The sequence below is a fragment of the Pristiophorus japonicus genome, unplaced genomic scaffold (assembly GCF_044704955.1).
Source record: "Pristiophorus japonicus isolate sPriJap1 unplaced genomic scaffold, sPriJap1.hap1 HAP1_SCAFFOLD_691, whole genome shotgun sequence".
Classification (NCBI taxonomy): domain Eukaryota; kingdom Metazoa; phylum Chordata; class Chondrichthyes; family Pristiophoridae; genus Pristiophorus; species Pristiophorus japonicus.
In genome coordinates this window covers 94,862-121,806 of record NW_027254604.1, presented here as the reverse complement: position 1 = coordinate 121,806, position 26,945 = coordinate 94,862, and the positions used below count along the sequence as shown (strand labels likewise).

General features: G+C 44.8%; 1 protein-coding gene across 2 annotated transcripts in view; it reads left to right on the top strand.

Moving 5' to 3' along the window:
- Positions 1-25,849, top strand: part of LOC139256194 (zinc finger protein 436-like) — a 58,999-nt gene extending 33,150 nt beyond the window's left edge. For both annotated transcript variants that reach the window (XR_011592152.1, XR_011592153.1), the window contains one exon: positions 25,647-25,849. The gene's annotated coding sequence lies outside the window, so the exon portion shown is untranslated. The remainder of the gene's footprint in view (positions 1-25,646) is intronic.
- The last annotated feature ends 1,096 nt before the right edge of the window (positions 25,850-26,945 follow it).

Genomic DNA, 26,945 nt, shown 5'->3' with positions numbered 1-26,945 from the left:
ATCTTAGGGTCTTAAAAGAGGTGGCTACAGAGATAGTGAATGCATTGATTGTAATATACCAAAATTCCCTGGATTCTGGGACAATCCCAGTGGATTGGAAAACCGCAAATGTAACGCCTCTATTTAAAAAAGGAGGCAGACAAAAAGCAGGAAACTATAGACCAGTTAGCCTAACATCTGTCGTTGGGGAAAATGCTGGAGTCCATTATTAAGGAAGCAGTAGCGGGACATTTGGAAAAGCATAATTCAATCAAGCAGAGTCAGCATAGTTTTATGAAAGGGAAATCATGTTTGACAAATTTGCTGGAGCTCTTTGAGGATGTAACGAGTAGGGTGGATAAGGGGGAACCAGTGGATGTGGTTTAATTGGATTTCCAGAAGGCATTCGATAAGGTGCCACATAAAAGGTTATTGCACAAGATAAAAGTTCATGGGGTAGGGGGTAATATATTAGCATGGGTAAAGGATTGGCTAACTAACAGAAAACAGAGAGTCGGGATAAATGGGTAATTTTCCAGTTGGCCAACAGTGAATGGTGGGGTGTCGCAGGCTGCGAGGTCCTCAACTATTTACAATGTATATTAATGACTTGATGAAGGGACCGAGTGTAATGTAGCCAAGTTTGCTGATGATACAAAGATGGGTGGGAAAGCAAGTTGTGAGGAGGACACAAAAAAATCTGCAGAGGAATATAGACAGGCTAAGTGAGTGGACAAAAATCTGGCAGATGGAGTATAATGTGGCAAAATGTGAGGTTATCCTCACATTGACCCACTTTGGCAGTAAAAATAGAAAAGCAAATTACAATTTAAATGGAGAAAAATTGCAAAGTGTTGCAGTACAGGGGGATCTGGGGATCTGGGGATCCTTGTGCACGAAACACAAAAAGTTAGTATGCAGGTACAGCACGTAATCAGGAAGGCAAATGGAATGTTAGCTTTTATCGCAAGGGGATAGAGTATAAAAGCAGAGAAGTCCTGCTACAACTGTACAGGGTATTGGTGAGGCCACACCTGGAGTACTGCATACAGTTTTGGTCTCTATTTAAGGAAGGATATACTTTCATTAGAGGCTGTTCAGAGAAGGTTCACTAGGTTGATTCCGGAGTTGACTTATGAAGATGGGTTGAGTAGGTTGGGCCTATACACATTGGAGTTCAGAAGAATGAGAGGTGATCATATTGAAACATACAAGATAATGAGGGGACTTGATAAGGTGGATGCACAAAGGATATATCCACTCATAGGGGAACTAAAACTAGGGGACATAGTCTCAGAATAAGGGGACCGCCCATTTAAAACTGAGATGAGGAGGAACTTTTTCTGAGGGTTGTAAATCTGTGGCATTCTCTGCCCCAGAGAGCTGTGGAGACTGGGTCTTTGAATATCCTTAAGGCGGAGATAGACAGATTTTTGAGTGATAAAGGAATACAGGGTTATAGGGAGCGGGCAGGGAAGTGGAGCTGAGTCCATGATCAGAACAGCCATGATCTTATTGAATGGCGGAGCAGGCTCAATGGGCCGAATGGCCTACTCCTGCTCCGATTTCTTATCTTCTCATCACATTGCTGTTTGTGGGAGCTTGCTGTGCGCAAATTGGTGCTGCGTTTCCCACACTACAACAATGACTACACTCCAAAAGTACTTCATTTGCTTTAAAGCTTTGTTTTGAGATGTGTGGTGGTGGTGAAAGGTGCAATATAAATGCAAGTCTTCCATTTTTGGGAAAAAAGTGTCTAAATGGTGTTGAGGAGCAAAGAGATCGAGGGCAGGGGGGGCAATTATTTGGGCTGGAGGGCCATTTAACAAAGTTTTGGTGAGCTGTTGAGTGCCGCCCACCAATATTCCACCAATCGCTGGGTCCCGCGCAGACCGATCCCCAGCTCCTGCCATTGGAAGAGACACTGCGCATGTGCAGCTGCATCGTGCCCGGCTGTGCAGCAAATTTAAAGGGACCGTGCGCAAAAAAAATTAGAACATTGCATAAACATAAATTTATGTAGTAGTCAGATGCTATCTTACATACACAACTTGTATCTGGTACTGCTTAGAAATGAAACATAGAAAATAGGTGCAGGAGTAGGCTATGCGACCCTTCGAGCCTGCACCACCATAGAATATGATCATGGCTGATCATGCACTTCAGTACCCCATTCCTGCTTTCTCTCCATATCCCTTGATCCCTTTAGCCGAAAGGGCCACATCTCACTCCCTTTTGAATATATCTAACGAACTGGCCTCAACAACTTTCTGTGGTAGAGAATTCCACATGCTCACAACTCTGAGTGAAGAAGTTTCTTCTCATCTCGGTCCTAAATGGCTTACCCGTTATCCTTAGACTGTGACCCCTGGTTCTGGATTTCCCCAACATCGGGAAGATTCTTCCTGCATCTAACCTGTCCAATCCCGTCAGAATTTTATTTATTTCTATGCGATCCCCTCTCATTCTTCTAAATTTTGTTGAATATAAGCCTAGTCAATCCAGTCTTTCTTCATATGTCAGTCCTGTCATCCCAGGAATCAGTCTGGTGAACCTTCGCTGCACTCCCTTAATAGCAAGAATGTCCTTCCTCAGATTAGGAGACCAAAACTGTACACAATATTCAAGGTGTGGCCTCACCAAGGCCCTGAACAACTGTAGTAAGACCTCCCTGCTCCTATACACAAATCCTCTCTCTATGAAGGCCAACATGTCATTTGTCGCCTTCACCGCCTGCTGTACCTGCATGTCAACTTTCAATGACTGATGTACCATGACACCCAGGTCTCGTTGCACTCCCCTTTTACTAACCTTTCACCATTCAGATAATCTGCCTTCCTGTTTTTACCACCAAAGTGAATAAGCTCACATTTATCTACATTATACCGCATCTGCCATGTATTTTCCCACTCACCTAACCTGTCCAAGTCACCCTGCAGCCTCTTAGCATCCTCCTCACAGCTCACACTGCCACCCAGTTTAGTGTCATCTGCAAACTTGGAGATATTACATTCAATTCCTTCGTCTAAATCATTAATGTATATTGTAAATAGCTGGGGTCCCAGCACTGAACTTTGCGTTACCCCACTAGTCACTGTCTGCCATTCTGAAAAGGACCTGTTTATTCCTACTCTTTGCTTCCTGTCTGCCAACCAGTTCTCTATCCACGTCAGTACATTAACCCCAATACCATGTGCTTTAATTTTGCACACCAATCTCTTGAGTGGGACCTTGTCAAAAGACTTTTGAAAGTCTAAATACACCACATCCACTGGCTCCCTCTTGTCCACTCTACTAGTTACATCCTCAAACAATTCTAGAAGATTTGTCAAGCATGATTTCCCTTTCATAAATCCATGCTGACTTGGACCGAATCAAAGATAAAAGTTGAAAATGTTGTGGTATCTTCTGGTCTCTCTAAATCAGTGCTGTGAAATAGAACTGTAGCCCCTTTAGAGCCTGTGTCAGCATCATTTTCCCACCTCAGTCATCATTATGTCCCTCTGCAAAGATTACTAATGCCGTCCCAATTGGTGCGAGATGAGAACTCCACTGCCATTGTACCGGGAGAAGAAAGATGCAGAGCCAGTCACTGTGTTCGGTAAAAGATTTGTGGAGATCAGCAGTCATGACTCCACTCTAAATTGGATACGGCATATTCTAATACGCAGTGCATTCTGGGTACTGATGTCTGCCATTGGCGTCTAGAATTACGGAACGGATCCTTTTAAGATCGGGCCAGAGAGAATCGCTTTGGCGAATTATTAATTTGAATGAAGTATTACTATGTTTTTTCTTTGGCTGCAGTTCGGGTCTGTCTCTGACTCATGAGAAGTGAAAGTGGATAGACGAATGTGCAGCTCGAGATCCGGCTCGCTTTCTATTTCTGTCCCATCCAGCGGGCCGGATGGAATGTCTTGGCAGGCCGGAAATGGTCCATGGGCCGTATTTTGCCCACCACTGATCGAGGGGGACAGATGCACAAATCATTAAAAGCAGGTTAACAAGGCAATGGAAATGTAAATAAAGCACTGGATCTCATTTCTAGAGTAAGAGAATTGCAAAGTAGCGAAGTTTTGTTAAACGTATATAGAACTTGGTTGGACCACACTTGGAATACTGTGTTCAGTTTTGGTCTCATATTATGAAAAAGATATACAGGCACTGTGGCTGTTGCAAAAAAGATTTCCAAGGATGACACCAGAAGTAAGAGGTTATAAGTATCCAGAATGGCTGAACATGCTGGGGCTCTTTCTCTAGAAAAGAGAAGGCTCATAGAGATCTTTATAATTATGTTGCTGTTTGTTAGGGTCAATGTAGAGAAGATGTTACCACTTGTGGGGAGTCCAAAACTAGGAACTAAATATAAGATAGTCACTAATAAATCCAATCAGGAATTCAGGAGAAACCTCTTTACCCAGAGAGTGGTTAGAATGTAGAGCTTGCTAGCACATGGAGTTAAGGTGAATAGCAGAGTGCCTTTAAGGGGAAGCTAGATACGTACATGAGGGAGAAAGGAATGGAAGGATATGATAGGGTGAGGTGAACTAAGGTGAGAGAATGCTCGTGTGGAGCATAAACACCGTCATGGACATGTTGGGAGGAATGGCTTGTTTCTGTGCAGTAAATACTATGTAATTCTCTAGTGAATTCTGAAAAGACGTGTTACAGCATTCGAAACAATCTTCAGCAGTCGGCTGGGTGTCACAGAGGGTCAAAACACTGACCTTTCACCCCTACCAATCTGAAGGATGTGTAAAATGAATGTGGGGAGTTCAAACACAGTCCTTGGTGAGATTTGTACCAAACCAAGCCCGAAATCAGCAGACAGACTGACGAACAAGTGCCTTTAAAAGTCTGCTTAAACCCTTAACCCATGTGTGTGTTTCAGCATGTCTGTGCATGTGTGTGTTTGTCTTTGTGTGTCAATATACAGACACAGAACCCAACCTAACAAAAATCAGTCAGTCTGAGTCTTGAACGCTTCAGTTGAGCTCCAGCTTTTTGGGGGAGAGATTTCCAGATTGCGACTGACGTTTGTGTGAAGAAGTGCATCCTGGCCACACCCCTGAACGGTCTCGCTTTAATTTTAAGTTTATTCCTTGTTCTGGACTCTTCCACCAGATGAAATAGTATCTCTCTCTCTCTCTCTCTATCATCATAAACATGTCAATAATATCATCCTTCATTTTCTATCTTCAAGGAAGTAAAAGACTTGTCTATGCCACCTGCCCTCATAATTTAACCCTTTTAGCCCCGGTATCAATCTGCTGAATCTGTGCTGCACCCCCGCCAAAGCTAATACATCATTCGTGAGGTCCAGAACTGAACACAATTCTCTCAATGACCTCTTCCTTTGCATGGTTTAGTTTGCGCGGATGCAATTCATCCAGTCCCGAAGATTTATCGTTTCTAAGTTTTCCTAGTTTATAAATTCAGGAACAGAAATGGTTTAGAGTAGGGCTGGGGACAGAGTGACAGTAGTAATGCCAAGGTAATGAGGATGTGCTCAGTATTGTATGTGCCCTGGGAGTGCTTGATGGTGACACTGGAGATAAAGTGGAGGAAGGAACATCGGAACAGGAACAGGCCATTCAGCTCCTCGAGCCTGTTCCCCCATTCAGTGAGATCAGGGCTGATCTGACTCTTAACTCCTTCTACCTGCTTTATCTCCGTATCCTTTTATACCCCTGCCCCGAAAAATCTGTTCATCCACAGCTCCGAGCTTCTCGCCAGTTAGAGAAGTGTATATGTGTCTATCTTTGTGGCTGTGTATGTGTTTATGTATATATTTTGATATATGAATGTGTATGTGCTTCTGTGGGTATGTCTCTACATGTGTGTATGTGTCTGTGTGAGATTGTCTCTTCCTCCTTGTTCTATTGGTCACTAAATACAGTTTAGTATCAATGTGTCTCGGCCATTCACCTCCCCAGAAAGTGCTGAATTTTCTGTTTCAATTGGTGCATTCTAATCAATTTGATTCTGGTATTTAACAGCAGAAAACAACTGTTCCAGAGTCTCAGCAAATGAATCTCTATTTGGATTAGTTCACCCTATGGAGCAGTTGCCAGGACTGAACAGGAGTAGGCCATTGAGCCCCTCGAGCCTGTTCCCCCATTCAATGAGATGATGGCTGATCTATGACCTTACTCCATATACCCACCTTTGGCCAGATCCTTTAATACTTTTATTTAACAAACAGCTATCAATCTCCGATTTAAAATTAACAACTGACCTAGCATCAATTGGTGTTTGAAGAAGCGAGTTCCAAACTTCTACCACCTATTATGTATAAATGTGTTTCCTCATTTCACTGCTAAAAGTTCTGGCTCTAATTTTTAGACTATGCCCCGAGTCCGAGAATCCCCAAGGGAAATAGTTTCTCTCTATCTACCCCATCTGTTCCGCTTAATATCTTAAACTTCGATCAGATCAGCCCTTAACCTAAATTCTAGGGGATACAGCTCTAATTTGTGTAATTTTTCCTCATATCTTAAACTTTCGAGTCCGAGTATCATTCTGGTAAATCTACGCTGCACTCCCTCCAAGGCCAATATAACCTTCCTAAGGCATGGTGCCCAGAACTGCTCTCAATGCTCCAGGTGTTGGCTAACCAGGGCTTTGTATAGCTGCAGCATAACCTCTACCCCCTAGTATTCTAGTGCTCTCGATGTAAAAACCAGCATTCCATCAGCCTTTCTGATTATTTTCTGTACTTGTTCATGACATTTTAATGATCTATGTACCTGGACTCCCAAGTCTCTGTGGACCTCCACTGTTTTTAGCTTTTCATCATTTACTAAGTACCCTCTTGTATCCTTTTTAGGTCCAAAGTGTCTACATTGAAATCGATTTGATGCAGTTTTGCCCATTAACTTAATCTATCGCTATCGCTATCCCTTTGTAATTTGATGCTTTCAACTACACTGCCTGCAATGCCGCCTATCTTTTGTCAGGGGCAAATTTCGATATATGACTTTCTATGCCATCAACTAAGTCATTGATAAATACTGAAGATAGTTGAAGCCCCAACACAGATCCCTGTGGGACACCACATCCTGCCAACTTGAGAACCAACCTTTGTCCCTACCCTCTGTCTCCTACAGCTCAGTCAATTTCCTAACCAGGTCAATAATTTGCAATGAATTCCTACTATCACCACATTCCTCCACCCTGCTTGTGATCCACTTATCTGTGATGTTACAAGACAAAAGCTAAATTCCAATCTAGTGATTATTTACCTTATTCAACGAATACCTACCAGTGAATTCGTACTATCACCAAATTAATCCACTCGGCTTGTGTGAACGATCCAGTGATGGATTCCCACCAGCCCGAGCTCTCTCTCTCTCTCAATCTACTGGGCCTTGTTTTTCATTATTTTTGACAGCCTGTGTCTGTTTTTGAAGCAGTTTGGTCATTTTGTGCATTTATCTGAAACTTTTGAATAATTGGCAAAATGATCTGCTGAGTGTATTTCCAGAGAACACCTATGCCGCGAGGGAGCAGGGTTCATAGCCAGGTTAAAATAGAATAAACCCAAACTCACATTCCAGAGATTGACAGGTACTGAAACAAAACCTACACTCACATATTAGAAACTGACAGGTACAGAGTAAAACCCACACTCTCCCACCATAAACTAAGGATAAAAAACCCACACTCGCATACTAGAAACTGACAGGTAGAGTAAAACCCACACTCGCATCACAGAGACTGACAGGTACAGAATAAAACCCACATTCCCATAGCAGAGACTGACAGGTACAGAATAAAACCCACACCCAGTTATCAGAACAATAATATGCAGCAAGTAAAACCCATAGTCCCCTATCAGAAATGACAGGGGCACACTCACACACCAGAGACTAACGGAAAGAGTAAAACTCTTTAGGAAATCCCACTCCAGTGTCTGGCTCACCGAATCATTTTGTTGGTAATTCGGATTATAATTAAAATCCTCTCAATGTGGCCTATTTAATTAGAGATAAAATCAACTTATGAAACAATCCCATTTTTGCTGATTTAGATGTGACAAAAAGATGTCTGAGCATGCGCTAAATACATGCTGCTCCGCTCCTCCCATCCCCGCCCAGTGTTTAAACCGACGGGAAGGGCCCAGGCGAGCTCCCCTCATCCAGCTCTGTCAGCGGCTGCAGTTTCCTCTGTGCTGGGCTGATGATCGTTGAACACATCAGGGAGCAGAAATATCCCGGGCCAGAGTAAGAGAGCAAACAGCAGCCTCCTTACAGCAGCTCATCACATTGGGACTGTGTCCGCAGATGGGCTTTGAGTCGGGGTAAGTTCAGCGGCAGTCGGGGGCTGTTTGTAAGGGGCAGAGTGGAGCAGGAACTAGTTCCGGAACATGGAGTGAGTGGGAGAAGGGAGAGGCCATTCTCGGGCTGTGTGTGTACGGTGTAAGGTAACAGAGAAAGTAAATCACCTCGCTCTTTCAAATCAGTGCTGCTTTCTTTCCCCAAATCAGTAGTGGATGTTCCTGTTGTTCTTGGATAGTGAACAGTGGAAACACAGCCTGACAGTGAGGATGTGAGGAGTGTCACAAAGTGCATCTATTGCAGGCACCAGGATAGGAGTGTGACAGGAGACATTTCAAAAATGGGTTATTTTGTTTTGGTGTGTTGAATTCTCTAGAACCATGTTGCAGCTGATCGAGAGATACATTGTCGCTCCCTCAGATACATCTGTGACATTCTGTTAACTGTACAGGCTCTCAGCTCTGTTTCATTAGACTGAAAACAATTGTTGTACAGCCCAGGTACCTGTGCTTATAATCCAGGAAGCGATTCAGAATTTTACAGATTGTCCCATGTGAGTGGGAGATATAAACCTGGACTGTGCCAATCGGGTGTTCCCATTCATGGACCAGTGCTGGGTTTGGGTTGTGTCTGGATGCTGATAACTTACTATCGAACCGTCTGACACAGCTGGTGTGGGGAATCTGATCACTCACCACACCTCCGCCACGACCGTCCCGCTCCTCTGCTCATGGTCGTGGCGGAGGTGTGGTGAGTGATCGAGGCGGAGGGACATTGAGGGATCATGGCTGAGATTCGGTGGGTGATCGTGGCGGAGGTTCGACGAATGTTTGGTGTGGATGTGCGGTGGGAGATCATGGCGAAGGTGCGGCGAGTGTTTTGTGGCGGAGGAGCGCTGAGAGATCATGGCGGAGGTGCAGAGAATGAGGGTACAGGGCCCAGAAGAGCCGAGGGCCCAGGGGCAGCACAGGCCAGTCCTGGTCAATCCTTGCCACTGGATAAAGTCCTAGCTCTGTCAAGCCCGTGTGGTGGCTGATGTGTAATGTCGAGGAGGCGGGAGCTCGGAGCAGCGCGAGTCCGGGGTCGGCGAGAGGCCTATAAAGGCCAGCGGGAGCTCGGAGCAGTCAGTCGAGGAGGCGGGAGCTCGGAGCAGCGCGAGTCCGGGGTCGGCGAGAGGCCTATAAAGGCCAGCGGGAGCTCGGAGCAGTCAGTCGAGGAGGCGGGAGCTCGGAGCAGCGCGAGTCCGGGGTCGGCGAGAGGCCTATAAAGGCCAGCGGGAGCTCGGAGCAGTCAGTCGAGGAGGCGGGAGCTCGGAGCAGCGCGAGTCCGGGGTCGGCGAGAGGCCTATAAAGGCCAGCGGGAGCTCGGAGCAGTCAGTCGAGGAGGCGGGAGCTCGGAGCAGCGCGAGTCCGGGGTCGGCGAGAGGCCTATAAAGGCCAGCGGGAGCTCGGAGCAGTCAGTCGAGGAGGCGGGAGCTCGGAGCAGCGCGAGTCCGGGGTCGGCGAGAGGCCTATAAAGGCCAGCGGGAGCTCGGAGCAGCGCGAGTCCGGGGTCGGCAAGAGGCCTATAAAGGCCAGCGGGAGCTCGGAGCAGCGCGAGTCCGGGGTCGGCGAGAGGCGTACCGGTGCAGCTACAGGGAGAAGGCAAAAAAACAAAGGTGACGTCACAGCCTAGGGGGTAAGTGATTGGCTGGTGATTGGTGAGTAGTTTTTCTTTTTCTTCTTATATTGGTCAGTAACTTTTAACATTGTTATTACCAGTTTAAGTGTATCTAAGGGTTAAGACATGGCAGGAGAGCTCGGTCGGGTGTTGTGCTCCTCCTGTACCATGTGGGAACTCAGGGACGCTTCCGGTGTCCCTGACGACTATGTGTGCGGGAAGTGTATCCGCCTCCAGCTCCTGACGGTCCGCGTTACGGAATTGGAGCTGAAGGTGGATTCACTCTGGAGCATCCACGATGCTGAGAATGACGTGAGTATCACGTGTAGTGAGTTGGTCTTACCGCAGGGAAAGGGTCCACAGCCAGATAGGGAATGGAAGACCAGCAGGAAGAGTAGAGCAAGGAAGGTAGTGCAGGGGTCCCCTGCGGTCATCCCCCTGCAAAACAGATACACCGCTTTGGGTACTGTTGAGGGGAATGACTCATCAGGGGAGGGCAGCAGCAGCCAAGTTCATGGCACCGTGGCTGGCTCTGCTGCACAGGAGGGCAAGAAAAAGAGTGGGAGAGCGATAGTGATAGGGGATTCAATTGTGAGGGGAATAGATAGGCGTTTCTGCGGCCGCAACCGAGACTCCAGGATGGTATGTTGCCTCCCTGGTGCAAGGGTCAAGGATGTCTCGGAGCGGGTGCAGGACATTCTGAAATGGGAGGGAGAACAGCCAGTTGTCGTGGTGCACATTGGTACCAACGACATAGGCAAAAAAAGGGATGAGGTCCTACGAAACGAATTTAAGGAGCTAGGAGCTAAATTAAAAAGTAGGACCTCAAAAGTAGTAATCTCGGGATTGCTACCAGTGCCACGTGATAGTCAGAGTAGGAATCGCAGGATAGCGCAGATGAATACGTGGCTTGAGCAGTGGTGCAGCAGGGAGGGATTCAAATTCCTGGGGCATTGGGACCGGTTCTGGGGGAGGTGGGACCAGTACAAACCGGACGGTCTGCACCTGGGCAGGACTGGAACCAATGTCCTCGGGGGAGTGTTTGCTAGTGCTGTTGGGGAGGATTTAAACTAATATGGCAGGGGGATGGGAACCAATGCAGGGAGACAGAGGGAAACAAAAAGGAGCCAAAAGCAAAAGACAGAAAGGAGATGAGGAAAAGTGTAGGGCAGAGAAACCCAAGGCAAAGAACAAAAAGGGCCACTGTACAGCAAAATTCTAAAAGGACAAAGGGTGTTAATAAAACAAGCCTGAAGGCTTTGTGTCTTAATGCAAGGAGTATCCGCAATAAGGTGGATGAATTAATTGTGCAAATAGATGTTAACAAATATGATGTGATTGGGATTACGGAGACGTGGCTCCAGGATGATCAGGGCTGGGAACTCAACATTCAGGGGTATTCAACATTCAGGAAGGATAGAATAAAAGGAAAAGGAGGTGGGGTAGCATTGCTGGTTAAAGAGGAGATTAATGCAATAGTTAGGAAAGACATTAGCTTGGATGATGTGGAATCTATATGGGTAGAGCTGCAGAACACCAAAGGGCAAAAAACGTTAGTAGGAGTTGTGTACAGACCTCCAAACAGTAATAGGGATGTTGGGGAGGGCATCAAACAGGAAATTAGGGGTGCATGCAATAAAGGTGTAGCAGTTATAATGGGTGACTTTAATATGCACATAGATTGGGCTAGCCAAACTGGAAGCAATACGGTGGAGGAGGATTTCCTGGAGTGCATAAGGGATGGTTTTCTAGACCAATATGTTGAGGAACCAACTAGGGGGGAGGCCATCTTAGACTGGGTGTTGTGTAATGAGAGAGGATTAATTAGCAATCTCATTGTGCGAGGCCCCTTGGGGAAGAGTGACCATAATATGGTGGAATTCTGCATTAGGATGGAGAATGAAACAGTAAATTCAGAGACCATGGTCCAGAACTTAAAGAAGGGTAACTTTGAAGGTATGAGGCGAGAATTGGCTAGGATAGATTGGCGAATGATACTTAGGGGGTTGACTGTGGATGGGCAATGGCAGACATTTAGAGACCGCATGGATGAAGTACAACAATTGTACATTCCTGTCTGGCGTAAAAATAAAAAGGGGAAGGTGGCTCAACCGTGGCTATCTAGGGAAATCAGGGATAGTATTAAAGCCAAGGAAGTGGCATACAAATTGGCCAGAAATAGCAGCGAACCTGGGGACTGGGAGAAATTTAGAACTCAGCAGAGGAGGACAAAGGGTTTGATTAGGACAGGGAAAATGGAGTACGAGAAGAAGCTTGCAGGGAACATTAAGGCGGATTGCAAAAGTTTCTATAGGTATGTAAAGAGAAAAAGGTTGGTGAAGACAAACGTAGGTCCCCTGCAGTCAGAATCAGGGGAAGTCATAACGGGGAACAAAGAAATGGCGGATCAATTGAACAAGTACTTTGGTTCGGTATTCACTAAGGAGGATACAAACAACCTTCCGGATATAAAAGGGGTCAGAGGGTCTAGTAAGGAAGAGGAACTGAGGGAAATCTTTATTAGTCGGGAAATTGTGTTGGGGAAATTGATGGGATTGAAGGCAGATAAATCCCCAGGGCCTGATGGCCTGCATCCTAGAGTACTTAAGGAGGTGGCCTTGGAAATAGCGGATGCATTGACAGTCATTTTCCAACATTCCATTGACTCTGGATCAGTTCCTATGGAGTGGAGGGTAGCCAATGTAACCCCACTTTTTAAAAAAGGAGGGAGAGAGAAAACAGGGAATTATAGACCGGTCAGCCTGACCTCAGTAGTGGGTAAAATGATGGAATCAATTATTAAGGATGTCATAGCAGTGCATCTGGAAAATGGTGACATGATAGGTCCAAGTCAGCATGGATTTGTGAAAGGGAAATCATGCTTGACAAATCTTCTGGAATTTTTTGAGGATGTTTCCAGTAAAGTGGACAAAGGAGAACCAGTTGATGTGGTATATTTGGACTTTCAGAAGGCTTTCGACAAGGTCCCACACAAGAGATTAATGTGCAAAGTTAAAGCACATGGGATTGGGGGTAGTGTGCTGACGTGGATTGAGAACTGGTTGTCAGACAGGAAGCAAAGAGTAGGAGTAAACGGGTACTTTTCAGAATGGCAGGCAGTGACTAGTGGAGTGCCGCAAGGTTCTGTGCTGGGGCCCCAGCTGTTTACATTGTACATTAATGATTTAGACGAGGGGATTAAATGCAGTATCTCCAAATTTGCGGATGATACTAAGTTGGGTGGCAGTGTGAGCTGCGAGGAGGATGCTATTAGGCTGCAGAGTGACTTGGATAGGTTAGGTGAGTGGGCAAATGCATGGCAGATGAAGTATAATGTGGATAAATGTGAGGTTATCCACTTTGGTGGTAAAAACAGAGAGACAGACTATTATCTGAATGGTGACAGATTAGGAAAAGGGAAGGTGCAACGAGACCTGGGTGTCATGGTACATCAGTCATTGAAGGTTGGCATGCAGGTACAGCAGGCGGTTAAGAAAGCAAATGGCATGTTGGCCTTCATAGCGAGGGGATTTGAATACAGGGGCAGGGAGGTGTTGCTACAGTTGTACAGGGCCTTGGTGAGGCCACACCTGGAGTATTGTGTACAGTTTTGGTCTCCTAACTTGAGGAAGGACATTCTTGCTATTGAGGGAGTGCAGCGAAGGTTCACCAGACTGATTCCCGGGATGGCGGGACTGACCTATCAAGAAAGATTGGATCAATTGGGCTTGTATTCACTGGAGTTCAGAAGAATGAGAGGGGACCTCATAGAAACGTTTAAAATTCTGACGGGTTTAGACAGGTTAGATGCAGAAAGAATGTTCCCAATGTTGGGGAAGTCCAGAACCAGGGGTCACAGTCTGAGGATAAGGGGTAAGCCATTTAGGACCGAGATGAGGAGAAACTTCTTCACCCAGAGAGTGGTGAACCTGTGGAATTCTCTACCACAGAAAGTAGTTGAGGCCAATTCACTAAATATATTCAAAAGGGAGTTAGATGAAGTCCTTACTACTCGGGGGATCAAGGGTTATGGCGAGAAAGCAGGAAGGGGGTACTGAAGTTTCATGTTCAGCCATGAACTCATTGAATGGCGGTGCAGGCTAGAAGGGCTGAATGGCCTGCTCCTGCACCTATTTTCTATGTTTCTATGTTTCTATGTTTCACACGTTAAAAAAAATCCACGCACAGGCATCTTCCACCCTTTCAAATGGAGTTCAGGACTGGAATATCGGGTCCTTCATTGAAACATCTGTGAACTCACGTGGAAGCAAGTCATCCTAGTTCGAGGGACTGCCTATGATGATGATGATGAGAGAATCTGAGTGCCGCTGCACTGCAGTGAGGTCAGACAATGTCACTGTTTGTATCGCGCATTCCTCTCTCCAGATACTTTACTTTATTATAAAAATATACATTAATTATAACTTTATTGTTATAGTCTAAGGGCACCTGTCCATGACTTGTACCTAATATTTTTCTCATTATTCTTGGAGCAAAATACTTCACCCCCAGAATAAATGTGATCTTTCCTCCACCCGGAACACAAGGAACAGTGCAGGCAGCTCCTTCTCACACACAGTAAGTACATTATCACTCACAGCGCGCAGAGACACAGAACTGACCTCAATCATATTGTCACAGGCAGCAGAAGCTGTCAGTCCCACAGTGATCCAAATCCCAAAGTTACATTATGAATCTTACAGTCACTTGGAACAGTACAATAAGTCCAAACATATCGCTCTGAGAGGCAGATCCATTTTCACCCCCTTACTCACACACAAGGACTGACTGACACGGTGTCAATCCACACTGGTGTCGGTACACTGACTCTCAAACCCAGCAACTAACATACAAGAGCAGAGAAACGGAGGTAATGGACTGAACCAAACCTCCTCCTGAGACAATCACAGATAATCGCAAACTAGCATAGGCCTAAAGAAGGAACAGAATCCAACAGTCACACAGAGCAAGAATAGCACGTACAAGAGACTGTCAATTACATAATGAATCTCGCACTCTCACACATCACCATTCTAATAGAGGCAGAGTGAATCTCACACTCTCAAACAGTAGCAGAAACTGACAGCTACAGAATGAACCCCACACCCACAAACAGTGCCATGGACTGAGAGACACAGAATGAACCCCACACCCACACAGTGCCAGAGACTGAGACACACAGAATGGACCCCACACCCATACACAGTGCCATGGACTGAGAGACACAGAATGAACCCCACACCCACACAGTGCCAGAGACTGAGACACACAGAATGAACCCCACACCCACACACAGTGCCAGAGACTGAGACACACAGAATGAACCCCACACCCACACACAGTGCCATGGACTGAGATACACCCACACAGTGCCAGAGACTGAGACACACAGAATGGACCCCACACCCACACGCAGTGCCAGGGACTGAGAGAGACAGAATGATACATACTCTCGGGCACACTGAATGACAGATTGAGATTGAATCACAATCACATATGGTAACAGACTGACTGACTGGCAGATATAGGTTAAAATCCATACTCACATATCAGAAAGTGACTGGTACAGAGTAAAATGGATATTCACATAACTTTTATTCTGTACCTCTCAATTTTTGTTAACACATTCTGTAAACCAATAGATACAGAATAAAATACACACTTGCATTCCAGAGTCAGACAGCTATAAAGTAAAACACACATTCACATACCAGAGACTGGAAGATATGACTAATATCCACACTCCTGTACAAGAAACTGGCAGGTACTGATTAAAATATACAATCACATACTGGAAACTAACAATTGGAGAGTAACAACAACAGACAAATACCAGAAACTGACAGGTAAAGATTAAAACCAAACTCACATTCCAAAGACTGACAGATACAGAATAAAGCCCACACTGACACCACAGAGAGTGACACATACAGTCTATAACACACTCACACATGAGAAAATGACAGATACAGAGTCAAACCCACGTTCACATCCCAGAGAGCGACAGCTACAGAGTAAAATCAACAGCCACATAAAAGACACTGACCGATGCAGAGTCAAACACACGCTCACATCCCACAGCCGAACAGGTACTGATTAAAACAGACTCACACATCAGAAACTAATAGATACAGCACAAATGCAGCACTATCACAGCAGAAACTGACAGGTACAGATTAAAACCCCCTATTCATATACTAGAAACTGACAGGTACAAAATAAAACCCAACTCAGATTTGAGAAAATGAAAGTTACAGCGTACAACCCAGACTCACGTCGCAGATATTAACATACAGAGTAAAACTCACACTTTCATCCCAGAGCCTGAATGATAGAGGAAAACCACACTTGCATACCAGAAACTGACAGATACAGAGTAAAACTCACACTCTCACATCAGAGACGAACAGATACAGAGTAAAATCCACACTTGCATCACACAGACAGACAGCTATAGAGCAAAATCCACACTCCCATACCAGAGACTAAGCTATACAGAGTAAAACTTACACTTACATAAAAGACAAATAGAGATACTCACTCTCTCATATCATAAACTGACATATATTGGCTAAAATCCACTCTCGCATATCAGAAACTGGCAGGTACTGATTAAAGCCCACATTAACATACCAGAAAATGACAGATACAGAATAAAACCCCACTCACATACCAGAGTCTGACAGATACAGAGTAAAACGCACACTCACATCCCAGAGACTGAGAACTACAGAGTTTTACCTACATTCCCATACTGGAAACAGACAGGTACATGCAAAAAAATCACACTCACATCCCAGAAACTGGCAGGTACAGAGGAAAACCCATGTTACAAATTTAGAAAATGACAAGTACAGAATAAAACTCACATAACAGAAACTGACACGTTCTGAATAAATCCCCAACCACATACGAGAAACTGACAGGTACAGGGTAATACCCACATTGACATACCAGAGACAGACAGATACAGAGTAAAATCCACACTCACATCCCGGAGACAGGCAAAAACAGAGTGGAACTCGCAGTCACATTCTAGAAGCTGACATAGTGTATAATAAAACCCACTTTCGCACACCAAAAATTGAAGAAAGAACAACACTCACGTATCAGATACTGACAGCTGGAAGAGAATAAGAAATAGAAGCAGGCCATAAGACCCCTCGAGCCTGCTCCACAATTAATTACATTCATGGCTGAACTTCACCCTGAACTCCTGCCTGATACCCATTTTCCTTGATTCCCTTTGTTCTCTGTCTTAAATATACTCATTGACTGAGTGTCTCAGACCTATGTGTATAGAATTCCAAAGATTCACATCCCTCTGAGTGAATACATTTCTCCTCATCTCAGTCCGAAGTGTCTGATCCCTTATCCTGAGACTATGACCCCCCATATCTAGACTATCCAGCAAAGGGAAACATCCTCACAGCATCTACCCTGCCAAGCCTTCTAAGATTTTTTTTTAGGTTTCAATGAGCTCAGCTCTCCTAAACTCCAGAGTGTATAGGTGCATTTCACTCAATCTCCCTATCCCAGGATTCAATGTTGCACCCCCTCTAATATCCTTCCTTGGGCAATGAGACCAAAACTGTGCCCAGTAATCCAGGTGTGGTCTCACCAAAGCCCGACATAATTGCAGCCACACTTCTTTACTCTTATACTCCAAACCCCTTGTAATAAAGGCCAACATATACTTTACCTTCCTAATTGCTTGCAGTAGCTGCAAGTTAACTATATGTGATCCGTGTACAATGTCACTCAAATCCCGCTGAATAACTACATTTACTAGTCTCTCTTTTAAACATTCTGCTTTTCCATTCATATAAAAATTAACACACACTCACATCCCATAGTCTGAACAATACAGTGTAAAACCCACACTCACATCCCATAGTCTGAACAATACAGTGTAAAACACACACTCATATCCCATAGTCTGAACAATACAGTGTAAAACACACACTCACATCCCATAGTCTGAACTATACAATGTAAAACACAAACTCACATCCCATAGTCTGAACTATACAATGTAAAACCCACACTCATATCCCATAGTCTGAACAATACAGTGTAAAACACACACTCATATCCCATAGTCTGAACTCTACAGTGTAAAACACACACTCACATCCCATAGTCTGATCAATACAGTGTAAAACCCACACTCACATCCCATAGTCTGAACAATACAGTGTAAAACACACACTCACATCCCATAGTCTGAACAATACAGTGTAAAACACACACTCACATCCCATAGTCAACAATACAGTGTAAAACCCACACTCACATCCCATAGTCTGAACTATACAGTGTAAAACACACACTCACATCCCATAGTCTGAACTATACAATGTAAAACCCACACTCATATCCCATAGTCTGAACAATACAGTGTAAAACACACACTCATATCCCATAGTCTGAACTCTACAGTGTAAAACACACACTCACATCCCATAGTCTGAACTATACAATGTAAAACCCACACTCATATCCCATAGTCTGATCAATACAGTGTAAAACCCACACTCACATCCCATAGTCTGAACAATACAGTGTAAAACACACACTCACATCCCATAGTCAACAATACAGTGTAAAACCCACACTCACATCCCATAGTCTGAACTATACAGTGTAAAACACACACTCACATCCCATAGTCTGAACTGCACAGTGTAAAACCCACACTCGCATCCCATAGTCTGAACTGCACAGTGTAAAACAAACACTCACATCCCATAGTCTGAACTGCACAGTGTAAAACACACACTCACATCCCATAGTCTGAACTGCACAGTGTAAAACACACACTCACATCCCATAGTCTGAACTATACAATGTAAAACACACACTCACATCCCATAGTCTGAACTATACAGTGTAAAACACACGCTCACATCCCATAGTCTGAACTATACAGGGTGACAGATTGAGCAGAGACCGTGGCCTCTGAGCTTCCAGAACAGCCTCGAGGCTTCACTCTCCAGCATTGAAATACTTGCCTGCTCCCCCCACCCCGCCCCCCTCTCCCCGCCCAGTGTTTAAACCGACAGGAAGGGCCCATGCGACCTCCCCTCCACCAGCTCTGCCAGCGGCAGCCATTTCCTCTGTGCTGGGCTGATGATCGTTGAACACATCAGGGAGCGGAGATATCCCGGGCCCGAGTAAGGGAGCAAACAGCAGCCTCCTTACAGCAGTATATCACATTGGGAATGTGTCTATAAATGGGCTTTGTGTCGGGGAATCGGGGGCTGTTTGTAAGAGGCAGAGTGGAGCAGGAAGTAGTTTGGGAACATGGAGTGAGTGGGGTAAGGGAGAGGAGATATCCCGGGCTGTGTGTGTACAGTGTAAGGTAACAGAGAAAGTTAATCACCGCACTCTTTCAAATCATTGCTGCTTTCTTTCACCAAATCAGTAGTGAATGTTCCTGATTCAGTCCCAATCTCACCGTGACTGCTGTTCTTGGACATGAACAGTGGAAACACAGCCTGACAGTAAGGATGTGAGGAGTGTCACAAAGTGCATCTATTGCAGGCAGCAGGACAGAAAGTAGACATTTCAAATTTGGTAATTTTGTTTCAGTGCGTTGAGTTCTCCAGAACCATGTTGAAGATGATCGAGAGATACATTGTCACTCCCTCAGATACATCAGGATCCGGGCTCTGTGACATTCTGTTGTCTGCACAGGCACTTAACTCGGTTCAAATAGACTGAGAACAATTGTTGTACAGCCCAGGTACCTGTGGTTATAATCCAGAAAGCGATTCAGAATTTTACAGGTAGTCCTATGGGAGTGGAAAGATATACACCGCGACTGTAACAATCGGGTGATCCCATTCATGGACCAGTGCCGGATTTGTATTGTGTCTGGATGCTGATAACTTTCTGTAGAACCGTCATACACACCTGGTGTGGAAAATCTGAGTGCCGCTGTACTGCAGTGAGCTCAGACAAGGACCCTGTTTGTATCACGGTTTCCTCTCTTCACATACTTTACTTTATTATAAACATAAACATTCATTACTACTGAAGGATATCCTTATTAGGGGGAAATTGTATTAGGGAAATTGATGGGATTGAAGGCCGATAAATCCCCGGGGCCTGATAGTCTGCATCCCAGACTACTTAAGGAAGTGGCCCTAGAAATAGTAGCTGCATTGGTGATCATTTTCCAACAGTCAATTGACTCTGGATCAGTTTCTATGGACTGGAGGGTAGCTAATGTAACACCACTTTTGAAAAAAAGGAGAGAGAGAGAAAGCGGATAATTATAGACCAGTTAGCCTGACATCAGTAGTGGGGAAAATGTTGGAATCAATTATTAAGGATGAAATAGCAGCGCATTTGGAAAGCAGGCACAGGATCGGTCCAAGTCAGCATGGATTTATGAAAGGGAAATCACGCTTGACGAATCTTCTGGAATTTTTTGAGGATGTAACTAGCAGAGTGGACAAGGGAGAACCAGTGGATGTGGTGTATTTGGACTTTCAAAAGGCTTTTCACAAGGTCCCGCACAAGAGATTGGTGTTCAAAATCAAAGCACATGGTATTGGGGGTAATGTACTGACGTGGACAGAGAACTGGTTGGTAGACAGGAAGCAGAGAGTCGGGATAAACAGGTCCTTTTCAGAATGGCAGGCAGTGACTAGTGGAGTGCCGCAGGGCTCAGTGCTGGGTCCTCTGCTCTTTACAATATACATTATCGATTCAGATGAAGGAATTGAGTGTAATTTCTCCAAGTTTGCAGATTACACTAAACTGGGTGGCGGTGTGAGCTGTGAGGAGGATGCTAAGAGGCTGCAGGGTGACTTGGACAGGTTAGGTGAGTGGGCAAATGCATGGCAAATGCAGTATAATGTGGATAAATGTGAGGTTATCCATTTTGGGGGCAAAAACACGAAGGCAGAATATTATCTGAATGGCGGGAGATTAGGAAAAGGTTCATCAGTCATTGAAAGTTGGCATGCAGGTACAGTAGACGGTGAAGAAGGCAAATAGTATGTTGGCTTTCACAGTTAGTGGATTTGAGTATAGGAACAGGGAGGTCTTACTGCAGTTGTACAGGGCTTAGGTGAGGCCTCACCTGGAATATTGTGTTCAGTTTTGGTCGTCTAATCTGAGGAAGGATGTTCTTGCTATTGAGGGAGTGCAGCAAAGGTTCACCAGACTGATTCCAGGGATGGCTGTACTGACAAATGAGAAGAGACTGGATCAACTGGGCCTTTATTCACTGGAGTTTAGAAGGATGAGAGGGGATCTCATAGAAACTTAAGATTCTGACGGGACTGGACAGGTTAGATGCGTGAAGAATGTTTCCGATGTTGGGGAGGTCCAGAACCAGGGGACATTGTCTTAGGATAAGGGGTAGGCCATTTAGGACTGAGATGAGGAGAAACTTCTTCACTCAGAAAATTGTTAACCTGTGGAATTCCCTGCCGCAGAGAGTTGTTGATGCCAGTTCATTGGATATATTCAAGAGGGAGTTAGATATGGCCCTTACGGCTAAAGAGATTAAGGGGTATGGAGAGAAAGCAGGAAAAGGGTACTGAGGGAATGATCAGCCATGATCTTATTGAATGGTGGTGCAGATTCGAAGGGCTGAATGGCCTACTTTGCACCTATTTTCTATGTTTCTACTTTATTTTCTATTCTCCCCATCAGTTGTCCATATCATAACTAATATTTTTCTGGTATTATTCTCAAAGCAAAATACTTCATTGATGCAGTATAAAGGTGATATTTTTTCCACCCGGAACACAATGAAAAGTGCAGGCAGCTCCTTCTCACATACAGTAAGTACATTATCTCTCACAGAGCGCAGAGACACAGAACTGGCCTCAATCCTATTCTCACAGGCAGCAGAAGCTGTCAGTCCAACAGTGATCCGGAGTGGCTGAGTTACATTGTGAATCTTACAGCCACACAGAGCGGGAGGATCAAATGCTGTTTCACTATTGAAACAGACCACATTCATATACCAGATACTGAAATATACAGAATAAAACCCACACTTGCACACCAGAAACTGATAGGTATAGATTAAAACCCACACTTTTTACCAGAAACTGACAGATGCAGATTAAACCCCACACATATACCAGAAACTAACAGCTATGGGATAAAACCAAGACTCAAATACCAGAAACTGACAGGTACAGATTACTCCCCACGCTCACATATCAGAGACTGAAAGGTACATCTTAAAACCACTCTCACATATCAGAGATTGACAGGTACAGAATATCACCCACACTCACATACCAGACACTAATAGGTACAGATTAAAGCCCACAATAATAGACCAGAAATTGATAGGTACAGAGGAAACCTTACCCTCACATACCAGAAACTGACAGGTTCAGATTAAAGCCACATGTTTTTTTAACCAGAAACTGACAGGTGCAGATTAAAACCCACACTTGCATACCAGAAACGGACAGGTACAGGATAATTCCCACACTCATACCACAAACTGATACATGAGATTACCCCCACACTCATACCAGAAACTGACAGGTACAAGTTACCCACAATCATATACCAGAAACTGACGGGTACAGATTAAAACCCACACTCACATACCAGAAACTAATAGGTACAGATTAAAGCCCACAATCATATATCAGAAACTGACAGGTACAGATTAATCGCCACACTCATATACCAGAAACTGACAGATACTGAATAAAATACACATACATATTCCAGAAACTGACTGGTCCAAATTAAAACACACACTCACATACCAGAAACTGACAGGTAGAGATTAAACCCACACTCACATACCAGAGATGGGCAGGTGATAAAATACACACTCATATACCAGAAACTGAAAGATACAGAATAAAATACACAGTCGTATACCAGAAACTGGTAGGTACAAAATAAACCCCACATTCGCATACCAGAGATTGAAACGTATAGAATAAAATACACACTCACACGTCATAAACTGACAGTTACAGAAAAAATACACAGTCACATACCAGAGACTGACAGGTATTGATTAAACCTCACATTCACAAAGAAACAGAGCAACATAGAAAATAGGTGCAGGAGTAGGCCATTTGGCCCTTCGAGCCTGCACCATCATTCAATAAGATCATGGCTGATCATTCCCTCAGTACCCCTTTCCTGCTTTCTCTCCATACCCCTTGATCCCTTTTAGCCGTAAAGGCCATATTTAACTCCCTCTTGAATATATCCAATGAACTGGCATCAACAACTCTCTGCGGTAGGGAATTCCACAGGTTAACAACTCTCTGAGTGAAGAAGTTTCTCCTCATCTCAGTCCTAAATGGCTTACCCCTTATCCTTAGACTATGTCCCCTAGTTCTGGACTTCCCCAACAATCAGGAACATTCTTCCAGCATCTAACCTGTCCAATCCCGTCAGAATTTTATATGTTTCTATGAGATCCCCTCTCATCCTTCTAAACTCCAGTGAATACAGACCCAATCGATCCACTCTTTCCTCATATGTCAGTCCTGCCATCCCGGGAATCAGTCTGGTGAACCTTCGTTGCACTCCCTCAGTAGCAAGAACGTCCTTCCTCAGATTAGGAGACCAAAACTGTACACAATATTCCAGGTGAGGCCTCAGTAAGGCCAGGTACAACTGCAGTAAGACCTCCATGCTCCTGTACTCAAATCCCTTAGCTATGAAGGCCAACATACCATTTGCCTTCTTCACCGCTTGCTGTACCTGCATGCCAACTTTCAATGACTGATATACTATGACACCCACGTCTCATTGCACCTCCCCTTTTCCTAATCTGCTGCCATTCAGATAATATTCTGCCTTCCTGTTTTTGCCACCAAAGTGGAGAACATCACATTTATCCACATTATACTACATCTACCATGCGTTTGCCCACTCACCTAACCTGTCCAAGACACCCTGCAGCCTCTTAGCGTCCTCCTCACAGCTCACACCGCCACCCAGCTTACTGTCATCTGCAAACTTGGAGATATTACACTCAATTCATTCATCTAAATCATTAATGTATATTGTAAAGAGCTGGGGTCCCAGCACTGAACCTTGCGGCACCCCACTATTCACTGCCTCCCATTCTGAAAAGGATCAGTTTATCCTGACATTCTGCTTCCTGTCTGTCAACCATTTCTCTATCCACATCAGTACGTTACCCCCAATACCATGTGCTTTAATTTTGCACACCAATGTTTTGTGTGGGACCTTGTCAAAAGCCTTTTGAAACTCCAAATACACCACATCCACTGGTTCTCCCTTGTCAACTCTACCAGTTACATCCTCAAAAGATTCTAGAAGATTTGTCAAGCATGATTTCCCTTTCATAAATCCATGCTGACTTGGACCGATCCTGTCACTGCTTTCCAAATGCGCTGCTACTTCATCTTTAATAATTGATTCCAACTTTTTCCCCACTACTGATGTCAGGCTAACCGGCCTATAATTACCCATTTTCTCTCTCCCTCCTTTCTTAAAAAGTGGTGTTACATTAGCTACCCTCCAGTCCATAGGAACTGATCCAGAGTCGATAGACTGTTGGAAAATGATCATCAATGTATCCACTATTTCTAAGGGCTACTTCCTTATGTACCCTGGGATGCAGACTATGAGGCCCCGGGGATTTATTGGCCTTCAATCCCATCAATTTCCCTGGCACAATTTCCCGCCTAATAAGGATTTTCTTCAGTTCCTCCTTCTCACTAGACCCTCGGTCCGCTAGTATTTCCGGAAGGTTATTTGTGTCTTCCTTCATGAAAACAGAATCAAAGTATTTGTTTAACTGGTCCACCATTTCTTTGTTCCCCATTATAAATTCACCTGAATCTGTCTGCAAGGGACCTACGTTTGTCTTCATACCAAAAACTGACAGGTGCAGATTAACCCCACACTCACATACCAGAGACAAACAGGTACAGAATAAACTCCACACTCAAATACTAGGGAGTGACAGGTACAGATTAAAACCCACAATCACATAACCGAAACTGAGAGTTAGAGAGTGACCCCCACAATCATAGACCATTAGCTGACAGGTACAGATTAAACGCCATACTCATATACCAGAGATAGATAGGTACAGAATAAAATACACACTCAAATACCAGAATCTGACACCATCAGTTCCCAGGAGATCCAGACCGCCGTGCGCCTGCTGCTCCCCGGGGAGCTGGCCAAGCACGCCGTGTCGGAAGGGACAAAGGCGGTGACCAAGTTCACCAGCTCCAAGTAAAATTCCATGCTGTTCTGAGAGAACAAACCCCAACGGCTCTTTTAAGAGCCACCCACAACCTCTCTGAAAGAGCTGCACAAGTGCATCACCCTTTAAACTCAATTTACTGTAATTATTTCCTGAACATATGTGTTTGAGAACCTTTGCAGTTCCTACTGTGGATTTAGTTTCGAATTCTCATAATTCTCACTGTCTGGTTTGACGTTAGGGCCGCTGCTGAATTTCCCGCCATTCAAGCTACAAACACGGTTCCTTGTCGCTCTTTCCCATTTACTGCGCCTGGCAAGGAATTGGGAGCTTGTTCAGGGGATGAGACTCAGATTTCAGTCACCTCATTCTCTTGCAAGCCCCTTTCAAGTTTATTTTTTTATTCCTGTTGCGTGTCAATCTGTTTATTAACCCGAGACTCCCCGCAGTGTAACAAACCAGAATGGGAGTTCGTACACAGACCAGAACATGAGCAGTTTGAACACTCTGTCCCTCTTCTCTTTTCCCAGTTCTGGTCTCACTCCCGCCTGTGCGGAGGATCGATCCGTGGTTTGTGATTCTCAACTTTTACAGTTTGAGCTGGAATGTGTCCCGTTACAGAATCAGTGGAGATTGATTGCCATCCATTACAGACAGTTTGAAAGTGAACGCGAATTTAATCCTGATTATAACAGCCTGGAATTTGTAAGGGAAATATGGAATAAAATAAAAGGAAATAAAACCTATTTGTAAATCTTTGGCTAATGGTGAATTTATTAACATAATCCGCACTTTAAAAAATTATTGGTGGGGTTTTTGAAATTAAAAATTGTTCGAGGTGTGACTGTTGAGGACAGGAATTTCCGCCCTCGTTTCATTGGTGGGCTCAACAGACAATGGGTAAGGCGAGAGATTAACATTCAGCGGTGATTTCAGTAAAGAATGATCATGACTGGAAAAGGTAAAGGAGGCAAAGGACTGGGTAAAGGTGGAGCCAAGCGACACCGTAAAGTGCTCCGTGATAACATCCAGGGCATCACCAAACCAGCCATCCGCCGCCTGGCTTCCCGTGGCGGTGTCAAGCGGATCTCGGGCCTGATCTACGAGGAGACCCGCGGGGTGCTGAAGGTTTTCCTGGAGAATGTGATCAGGGATGCGGTCACCGACACTGAGCACGCCAATCGCAAGACGGTCACTGCCATGGATGTGGTGTACGCTCTGAAACGGCAGGGCCGCACACTCTATGGATTCGGCGGCTGAATAACGTGACCCTTTCCCCCAAGCACAACACAAAGGCTCTTCTCAGAGCCACCCACCGCCTCACAGAGAGAGCAGCGACCTGGGGAACGGGGGCGAGATAGTTGATTTACATTTTGTTCTGTATAGATATGTTTTTTGCCAAGATCTATATCATGGCGTTAGGTGTTTTAAATCAGCATATACATAATGGACGGAATGTCCTTTTAGTGTTCGAATCATAGACATTTACGGGGCATTCCAGATGAAGGTAATACTGAAACACCTAATGTAGTTAGAACATAATAAATAGGAGCAGGTGTAGGCCATACGACAGTGCCGGGAAGCCACTTGGGACCTTGTCCATAATTTAATACAAATACAGGATCATTGATTTCAATCTCACGTGACACATTTGTGCCATCATGGTATGCACTTTGTTGAAGCCGCCTGCTCTCTACCTGTTCCTGTAGATCAGGATGAACTGACGAGAGCCTTGTCTTAAGTGCTCTTTTCATGAGCAGTTCAGCAGGTGGGATCCCAGTGAGTGAGTGTGGTCTCGTGCAGTAGGTAAGTAGGACTCGGGATAGGTG